The sequence below is a fragment of the Dromaius novaehollandiae genome, unplaced genomic scaffold (genome assembly GCF_036370855.1).
Source record: "Dromaius novaehollandiae isolate bDroNov1 unplaced genomic scaffold, bDroNov1.hap1 HAP1_SCAFFOLD_71, whole genome shotgun sequence".
In the NCBI taxonomy this organism is placed as follows: domain Eukaryota; kingdom Metazoa; phylum Chordata; class Aves; order Casuariiformes; family Dromaiidae; genus Dromaius; species Dromaius novaehollandiae.
This window is the reverse complement of record NW_026991365.1, coordinates 132,091-141,525: the sequence shown is the minus strand read 5'-3', so window position 1 is coordinate 141,525 and position 9,435 is coordinate 132,091.

The window sequence follows — 9,435 nt, the reverse complement described above, 5'->3', positions numbered from 1 at the left end:
TCCTTCCCAAAAATTTCAGTTCCAGTAGGAGATTTGGGAAAATTCCTGCCGAATGACTTGTCATGACAGCAATGCTAAAGTCAGTCAATGTGTGGTAGAACAGCATTGCCTAGAGTCAGGAGGTCCTAGGGGCATTTGGGGTTTCCCTGTTGCAAGCAGGTGAGGAAAACTCAATGAATCAAGAACAGTACTATTAAGAATTTTAGGAAAATTGTCAGTGTTCAGCTGGGACTTAGGTTATATTCCAGTATGGAGAGAGATTCAATCCCCGTATTTCTACTGGGATACCTAGTCCTTAGGTTTTTGTAGTGTAAAGCACTGGAGGACCGGCCAAAGTATGAAACTTCATCCAGTCTTTAAACAAAGCTGTGAAAAATATCCCGATAATTAAACTGGATTGTGGCTGCAACATTGATTGGCATGCAATCATGCTTGGATTGCTGCTCTGATAAATTATAAAGCTCAGCTATGCCATAAGGTCAAGGCCTTGGAAAGGTGGTAGCAGTGTAGTTATAGCTCCGTATGGGCTACAAAGTCCATTAACAGGGCAGAGTAGCCCTGATTTCAGCTTTGCTGAAATATGAACATAATGGTTAGGCTGCAGCTGTGCCAACTTGGTAAGACCTGGCCTAGCTCCATGGACCTGCCACCATCCTGACCTTTGTGACTGCAACCTGTAAACATACAAATAACAAATCCAGATCCTGGCAGAAGAAAGTAAGAGAGTTTTCTCTCTTTAATGAAGTGGTGGCAAGCACTTAATGGCAACAGCAGCAGGAAAACTCAGCTTTTCATCTTTCCGGAGAGGAGGAGATACCACCAGATCATCCAGGTTTGGCTGAGAAAGGATTTCTCATTTGCTTGCATCCCTGTTGTGAAGGAAAATTGGCCATTTTCCGCTCAAGAATAAGTTGGGACGATTCACCAAATAAAATACTTTCCCTTTAGAGGGTGAAAAATCTCATGCTGAAAGGGAAGGAATCATGAACAAAAAGGGAATCAGTCATCACTGTAAAGGTTCTGCCATTTTCACCTCCCGTTAAAAATTATTGTTATTCTATTGGAGGTTACCAGTAACCTGGCTGATGCTCTCAAAGCTGAGTTCTTCTCATATGGGTGACTGAACTGAGGTTTCAGTTCTTGCTGAGGTCTGTTTCTAGCATAGGCTTCAAGGTATTGCATATGTACAAAACTATTCTCTCACTGACCTGTTTCATCTAGAAAGATAAGAGTAGGTACCATAGATATCAAGCCAGTTTATTCCCCCCTTGAGCCAGATCTTCAGAAGTACTTGCCCATTTCAAGAAACAGACAACAGGATTAAAAACAGCCTATAATGGTTAGGTACACAAGGAAAATGCTTACCCTGCTTAGATACACAAAAGACCAGACTGCTTTTAGACACTGAGTTATCTTTGAATAGTTGGCTGTTGTTTATCTCCAACCTACCAAACATTTTCTGCCCTATAACACAGCAACTAGCCATGGACTACTTGGGAAACTGAAGAAGGAAATTTCTGTCTCCTGCCCCAACGAGAGTGATCAAAAACTGGATTAGGTGCAAATTTGTAGACTCTCCATCTGTGCTGATACTTAAAATTCAGCTGGATAGGGCCTGAGCAATCTGATCTGCCTGAACCTGCTTTGAGGCGGAGGTTGGACTGGATGACCTCCAGAAATCCTTCCCAACTTAAATTATTCTATGCTTCTATCTGCAGATTGAAAATGATCTTTTTATCTCTTAAATGAGGAAATAGGCCTACCTTCCTTGCATGAAGGTGCGAGATATTTTGTGCACTATCGATCCCAGAAATAAACTCTTATTTTGAAAGCTTCAAACATTTAACGCACCTTCATAATACTGAATAGCTTCCTTCTTCACTCCAAAGATATCTTACTGAAAACAAATCAGAAGATTTATCTAAATAGAAAAACTTCAGGACTTCAGACTTGCAATAGAGCCCCTCCCTGCTCCACCTCCCCAGATAAATGTCATTTGCTTAGATGTTCACAGAACTACGCAATTCAGTACTGCCTTTGGAGCAACATCTCATTCTTTTCCCAGTATGCTGCAGCTGGCCTGGAGCCTGTGAAACATATGAATGAAGACCCTTCCCCTGATTCTGGCATGAGTTTAAGGACATCTCTATCTGCCAGAAAAACTAGCTTATTTGTGCTACTTAGAGGGCTTAGAGGTTGTTTGACAAACTGTTGGCCTTCAGAGCAGAGAGCTGAATTGGGTTACTCAGCTGAAGAGTGATCTGCTCTGACCGTCCCTAGCAGGGAAAGTCATCAGTGGAGCTTAGACAGCAGAGATGTCACAGGCAACGCAGCCTTAGTTAGACTGTGCTTACGGTGGCTGCTCGTGTCGTGGAGCAGGGGCAACTCCTGGGACAATGCCCATACAGTGCCATGTGTAAGATGATGAGTGAGGGAAGCTAGTCTGTTTGGGCTACGCCATGAAGTCTGCAATGTATCTGCATTGGACTGAGTCCTGTTCTAGCCTGGATTAGACTGACAATGTAATGGATTTCTGAATTGTCATCTAGACTATGTGAGAGCCGTGGTGTTCAGTGGATAGCTGGGTTAAGACTGGATGAACAGCTATTACTCGTCTGGGTTATTTATCTTTCTTTCATTTAGTCTTCTCTCACAATTTAGTCAGAAATATCTGAAACTTCCAGGGTGTTACAGGAAGCATGAAAATGTTTGCTTTCAGAAAATTTGTGCTTCTAGATCCTGCCAGAGTTGCTCTGGAAACTGACTGGTTATTTTTTAATAACACCTGTCAGTCTCAATGATAAATCTAGGGATATGGAATAATGGAACATATTCCTTCCTCATACACTACATTTACACATTAAGGGGTCTGAGTGGTTCAGGATGTGAAGAATGTGTTGCTATGAGCGATGAACCCCAGCGAGAGGGAGTATAGCCTTTTATGGGATCTTTACTCGAGGGGGCTAACATGTTCAGCTGGCAGAGTCAGAGTTAGATATCTGTCCATAGTCTAAGCAGCTCATAGTAAGACGTCACACAATGCGCCTTTGCTTTAAATGACCTCCTTCCTCTTTTCTTCCTCTTCCTCTTCTCCTATTAGGAATGAAATGCTGGCTGGCTTCAAAAGCATTGCTTTGCACTTGCAGATCCGAGCCCTTCCCTCAGAGCAGCTCGGAGAGGCAAGGTCAAAGTGGAGTACCATTTGGATACTTGGGTCCCCAAGAGGGGAAAAGACAACCCGCACCACCGTGAACATGCCAGCGCAAACTGCACAACAGGTACGGTGACAGCAGCATGCCCGTTTTTCTGAGTAGGCTTATTCTGCCTGGGAAGGAGGTGTGAGCCGTGCCGGCGGAAGCACAGCCCCCGCCCCCGCCGTGAGCAGGGCTGGGCAGTGGCCGCAGGCTGCGGATGGTGCCCGTCGGGTCCCTGGCGCCAGGTGAGCCCTGTCTCTGCAACGGCCCCGGGTCCTAAAGGGGGGCAGGGCCACGCCACCCCGGTACCTGCCCGTCACAGACACGCTGCGATCCGATTGGCTGCGCCGCATCAGGACCGGCCCACTCGGCTGCTACGAGCCTCCTCATTGGCCGAGCTGCCCGCCGTCACAATGGCCCGCAGAGCTGGGGTCACTCTGCGGCAGAGAGGGCGGCGGCGCAGCAGCTCCTCGCGCGCTCTCTGCCCGGGTGCTCGCGGTCGCGCTGGCGGAAGCGAGCGTGGGCTCAGCGAGCCTTCTGGATAACTGGGCTCGTTCCTTTTCCAACTGGAATTGCGTGTGACAGAAATGAAGTCATGCTCTGCAAGTTGCAGTCAGGCCCCACCTGCAGGAGCTGGCCTAGAAAGGAGCTACTCCTGTGAGTAAAGACTTCAAGAGTAAAGGTGAATTTTGTGACTCCCCAAAGGCGCTGGCAGTGGCTAAGGAAAAAGGCCAGCATAATTGGACTATCAGCTGAGCGCCTGGGGATGGAAGGGACTCGGCAACAGTTCCTGAAGGCCGAGTAGTCGTGGTTGCCCATGAGAAAAAGTCAAACAGATGAGTAAACTCTTCTTCCCCAACTGTGCGCTGACCAGCCAACGTGAGCGGCAGCCTTCCTGGGCTGTCTCTACTACGTGCTTGTGTTCTGCAGGGCAGCTGGTTCTTGTGGGGGCTGCTCTCCAGAACGCTGCCTTTGAAACCTCCGTTCCTAAAACAAAGGCCGGCAGTCTCTCTTAGAATCTAATTTCCTTGCAGGCGTTACTGACGGAATTGCTCCGCCACAAAGGATGCATTTCCCACCCGAGAAGATTTCTGTGGCTTGGCGGCAAAGGCAAAGCGTTGGAGCTGGACTCCGCAACCTGGGCAATACGTGTTTCCTCAACTCTGTTCTACAGTGTTTGACCTACACGCCCCCTCTGGCCAATTACCTGCTTTCTGGGGAACACAGCCAGTCGTGTGAGTACTTGTGAACACGTTCCTTGCAAGCTGCTGGACAGCTCTGCAGGTGAAAGGACAGCAGTGACTCTGTGAAGCAGACTCTGGGTTTTCCTAGTGTCCCTGCAGGGGCTCCCTTTTAAGAGCGCATGCACGGCAGGCTCAGGATAGCTGAGGGAGTGCTTGCTTTCCTTTAATGCCCCGTGCTCCGGCGTCGAAGGAGGGTTCTTTCTTCCCTCCTGTGAATGATCAAGGGCATTGGGAAGTAAGGCGCTTCATGAATATTTGGCCTGTGGCTTTCCGGCTGCTCGAAAGATGATAAATTTTCGGAGGAGGGCATCACAGGTTCTCGGTGTTCCTTCCCAGCCGGGTTTCCCTAATGCACGACCGCTGCGAGACCTGATGTGGTCACTGCTGAACCGGAAGAAGAGGAAAACTACCACAGAGCACCGTGAAAGCAATATGAGCTAGTCGGGCTATTCCCGTGCACCTCCCTGCAGAAGAGGGCTTGGCAGTAGTCCTTCAGGTGCTTCGTCAGAAAATGCGTGCTAGTGCAGGCTTACTGGTTAATGCTTATGCGCACAGACTGGGCTGTTGGCACCTTTGGAGAAGAGAGCGTGGAACGGAGAGCAGAGACCGCACTTCCAACTTGGAGATTGTTGGTGCTTAAGGTTTTCCACAGGTACGTAGGTATCTTGCACTAGCCGGAGGTGGTTTCTTCCTTGACTCTTGACAGGTCGTGAGCAAGGCTTCTGCATGCTGTGTACGATGGAAGCTCACGTTAAGCATGTCCTGTTCTGCTCTGACAACGCCGTCGAGCCTACGGCTGTCTTCAGTGACCTTAGACGTAAGTCATTTCAGATGGCGTTCTTTGCAGAAACGTCTGAATTTTCAGAGGGTTATTTCACGGGTGCAAAGGGCTTGGAGAGATTAATTGTTGTAGGAAAGAGAGCTTTTAGAAAAGTAGGTTTCCTGTCCCTTTTGAAGAGATAAGCATTGTGCCCTTTGTGTTTATTAGGAATAGGGGAGCATTTCTGTTTTGGCAGACAGGAAGATGCTCACGAATTCTTATGTTACACCGTGGCTGCTATGCAGACAGCTTGCTTGAATGGAAGCACCAGGTAAGCAGAACCAAGTTAACCTTGAAGTGTTCTCTAGCACTTTTGACGCCTTCCTTTCCTACCCTACGTGAAAACCTTTGCCCAGGGTTTTCGTAGAAAAGAAAAGCTCTTTGAAGAAAGAGCTACCTCTCCGCCTCGGCTCTTCTGAGCGCTGATGATAATTTGTTTCCAGCTTGGACACGTCGTCGCAAGCCACCACGGTCATTCACCAAATATTTGGAGGATTCCTAAGATCCAGAGGTACTTTTGGAAACTGCTACTGTCCTTGGAACTGATCTGTGCCTTTGTGCCCGTTTGTCGCAAAGAGCTTGCGGTGTGCCAAGAAGTAGCGGCTCTCAATAATGTAAACGGGCAAAGTGAGTCTCCTTCCCGTTTTGTGAAGTGCTTCTGTTTGGCTTCCAGTAACGTGCTTGAGCTGCCAAGCAGTTTCAGAGTCCTATGAGGCCTTCCTCGATATCCCGTTGGAGATAAAGGTAAGACGTCTTGGAGCGGTGGCTGACGATGCCGTCGAAGGCCCCGAGCTTTCGGGGGCTGTTCTTTCTTTTTGTGGCTTTCTAAACTCGACGGAGTTCACGTAGGCATGTATGCTGTTCACGGCAAAAACGCTTGGTGGAGGCTGGGAGGTGGATTGGACTTGGTCCTCCTCTGGAAGCCCCGTGAATGGTCTCCGTGTGTGGGGGGGTTTAAGCCAGAGAGAGAGCAATTAGCGTATCTCCGCACGCATGCTCGTCCTATGATACTTCCCAGTTTTGGACTACCCCGATACACTTCTGATTGGTACGCGATGGCTTTTTTTGCTCTTGTGATTTACGCAAAGGCATACCACAGATAACTTGATTGTGCGCTACCGCAGACAGGTAGCTCTTGGTACCAAAGTACAGTCCTTTTCAAACAAGGTCAGTGTTCAGCATACTCTGCTTCTGCCTCCTTCTTTGCGGTGTTCGCTGCTTCGCAAGTAGGTCTCCCACGTGTGCACGAGGGAGGCCCTGCGGCAAAAGAGGAGTTGCGGGTTGGCATTTGAGTTTCCAGCAACTCAGTGCCCTCCTTTCTTCCTCCTCCAGGCAGCCTCCTCTGTCCCCGGGGCGCTCGAAGAATTTGTGAGACCTGAGCTGCTGGATGGTGAGAATTGCTACAAATGTAGCAAGTAAGTAGTCTTCCTAATGCCATCGGACTAGGAGATAGTGGCCGAACCCATTGTCCGCCTCGGAGCGGCTTTGGGTTGTGCAGCTAATGAACCCTGAAGTCACCCAAAGCTTGGAAAAGAGTACATTTGCTTCTTAGAGCGGAATCGGTGTCATTCTGTTCAACTAGTTGGAAATCTTTGATAAGAAGCGCAGGCGCTAGCTCGCATTCCGGAACCACGCTCCGGTGAGAGAGTCACGTTCCTGCTGCCTTGCGTGTTGTTGGCAAGCCTTACTTTTGGGCCCAGCAAAGATACGTGCTCAGGCATTTGCTTGGCTACCGAAAGACAACGTTCCCGCTCCTTATCGAGCTGGCCTCCTACATCCTGCCAGGTTCTCTGCAGGAGCAAGGCTGAAATGCAGGGTGTGGCTTTAAGGAAAGAAGCCCCGTCTTAGGCAAGGAAATACCATTCAGCTAGGATGAGCGTGAGAGAGACATGGAAACTTGCTTGACTTTTGGCGTGAGGGGGAGGGGGGAAGATGCCTTGAAACAATTGCCTGTGCTTGCTTTGAAGGTGTGAAAAGATGGTTGCTGCGTCCAAGAGGTTTACAATACATCGCTCTTCCAACGTTCTCACCATAGCCCTGAAAAGATTTGCCAACTTCACTGGTGGAAAGATTAGCAAGGTATCTATGCAAGTGTAATGCCTTCTTGGGAAGGGAGATTTCCCAAGGCGGAACGCTCTGTTCAAAGTTGTTAATGTCGGCCGACTGTAACCATAGCGACAGAAGATGTCTAGGCAAAATCAGCGCAAGAAGTAGGTCTTACTCTTTCTCTTCCGGTAACAGCAAAGCTCCCGTGTGACGATAAGCGTATGCTCCGCTCTGAAAGAGCTGGTTTTGCATTGAGCAGTTCTCTGCAATGGAAGCGATTAAATGTTGTCTCTGGGAAGACCGATTTCTGAGGAGGCAAAACATGTCTGTCTAAGCTTCCAGCCCACATTCTTAGCAGTGTTCTTCCCCGGCTCTTTCACGAAGTGTTCCCAGATGAGTTTTGAATCCTCTTGCTCTGTCTTCAGGATGTGGAATATCCAGAGTATTTGGACCTGCGAGCATACATGTCTCAGCCAGTTGGAGAACCAGTCCTCTACGCCTTATATGCAGTCCTGGTGCACAGAGGTGCCAGCGGTCGTGCAGGACACTATTTCTGCTTCACCAAGGTAAGCATCAGCTTCATTTCTTGCAGGGCAGAATCTGTGCTGGTGAAGAGAAACTTGTCCCAGCATGTTACTGACAACCATTGTTTTGAAGGGGAAAGAGCTCGTTACATGTCTCCTTTGACTAGTCTTGGTGTCTCCTTTGTCTGCTAGTGTTCTGTCTGGGTTTTCCTGTAGAGAGCACGCTCTAGAGTTGCTCTAAAGGCATCGTTGCCTTTCTTTGCAGGCCAGTAATGGACTGTGGTATGAGATGAATGATGCCTCGGTAGTCCTTTGCGACCTCCAAACCGTTCTCAGTCAGCAGGCGTATTTACTTTTTTATATCAGGTAAGAGCGAGTATTCAGATGGGTTTGGGGTACCTTTCCCTTTCACGCTGCTGAAACCTCTCTTCTGCTCCTCTGACGTGTTTTTCCTTCTGTCCTGGGCGGAAAGGACTATTGGTAGAATTGCGTTCTGTCCAGTCTGGAATTCCCCATGTCACGCAGTGTCTTTCATTGCTTGGCCTTCACCTGCTGCACTTGCGTAACTTGCTACGTACGTGCTCTGTGGAGCTGGCGAATGCCATAAAGGAGGAGAAATTCAGGCCAGAGGTGGTGTAAGGATGAGTTCTTGCTCTGCAAGGGACGGCCGTGGTAGGAAGAGCAGCATCTAATTTTCAGCTTGTAGTCTTGGTTACGTTCTCAGTATGACGTATCAGCTGCTCCTAGATGATGGCAGGATGGGATTCAGCCCAAGAGGAGGCTGACAGGGCATGTCTCAACTGAGATCACTGTTGTTTCCCAAGGTGTGATGGTGAGACACTTGGAGAATGCACTTCTGACGCGCCCGTGCCATCTTATCCCCCTTCATGCCTTGGTCAGCCGGGGGCTAATAAGAAGGGGGCTGGATTTCTGAGACCGCAGCTTGCTCCTCATATGCTGAAGGTAACGGGGAGGGGGGAAGAGAGGGAAGGAGAGAGGCACCAAATGGGTAGTGGGAATTGTCTTTTTCTTCCTTTTTTTTTTTTTTTTTCCTTTTTTGGTAGCGTCTGCATTGTATTTTCCCTCCCACCCTGCAGCTTTCTTCACAGCTCTCCTGCTGCAGCCGGAATCACTCAAACAGTGGCTGCTGCTGAATTGCGTGCAGCCCTGCTGCTTCTTTACTTGCAGCTCCGCTTCCTGAAGCACAGCGAGACATTGGAAGTAGAGCCTAGTCATGCTCAAATCCTGGGAAAAAAAAGGGAAAGACTGCTTGGTTTATTTTTAGTGCTGTCACTTGAGCTGAGACAGCAAAACCAGAATGGCTTATTCCTGAGCACTGGAACAAGTATGCTGGGGGTTTCAGGGAAAGTTGAAAGGGGAAAAATGGACGCAGGTACATAGCTAGAGACAGAGAGAGAGAGAGAGAGAGCGCGCGCGCAATTTGGGGCCATCCTTAATCCGTGCTCAGCTCTTTGGATGGGCTTTCAAAAATGATGCTCATTTGCTTCCAGTCGGCCAAAAACCAAAAGTAGGAATGAACAACACTTGCTGGCCTTGCACTTCGAATTAAAGCAGAGTGGGGCATTTTTTGTTGTTGTTTTTTTCCT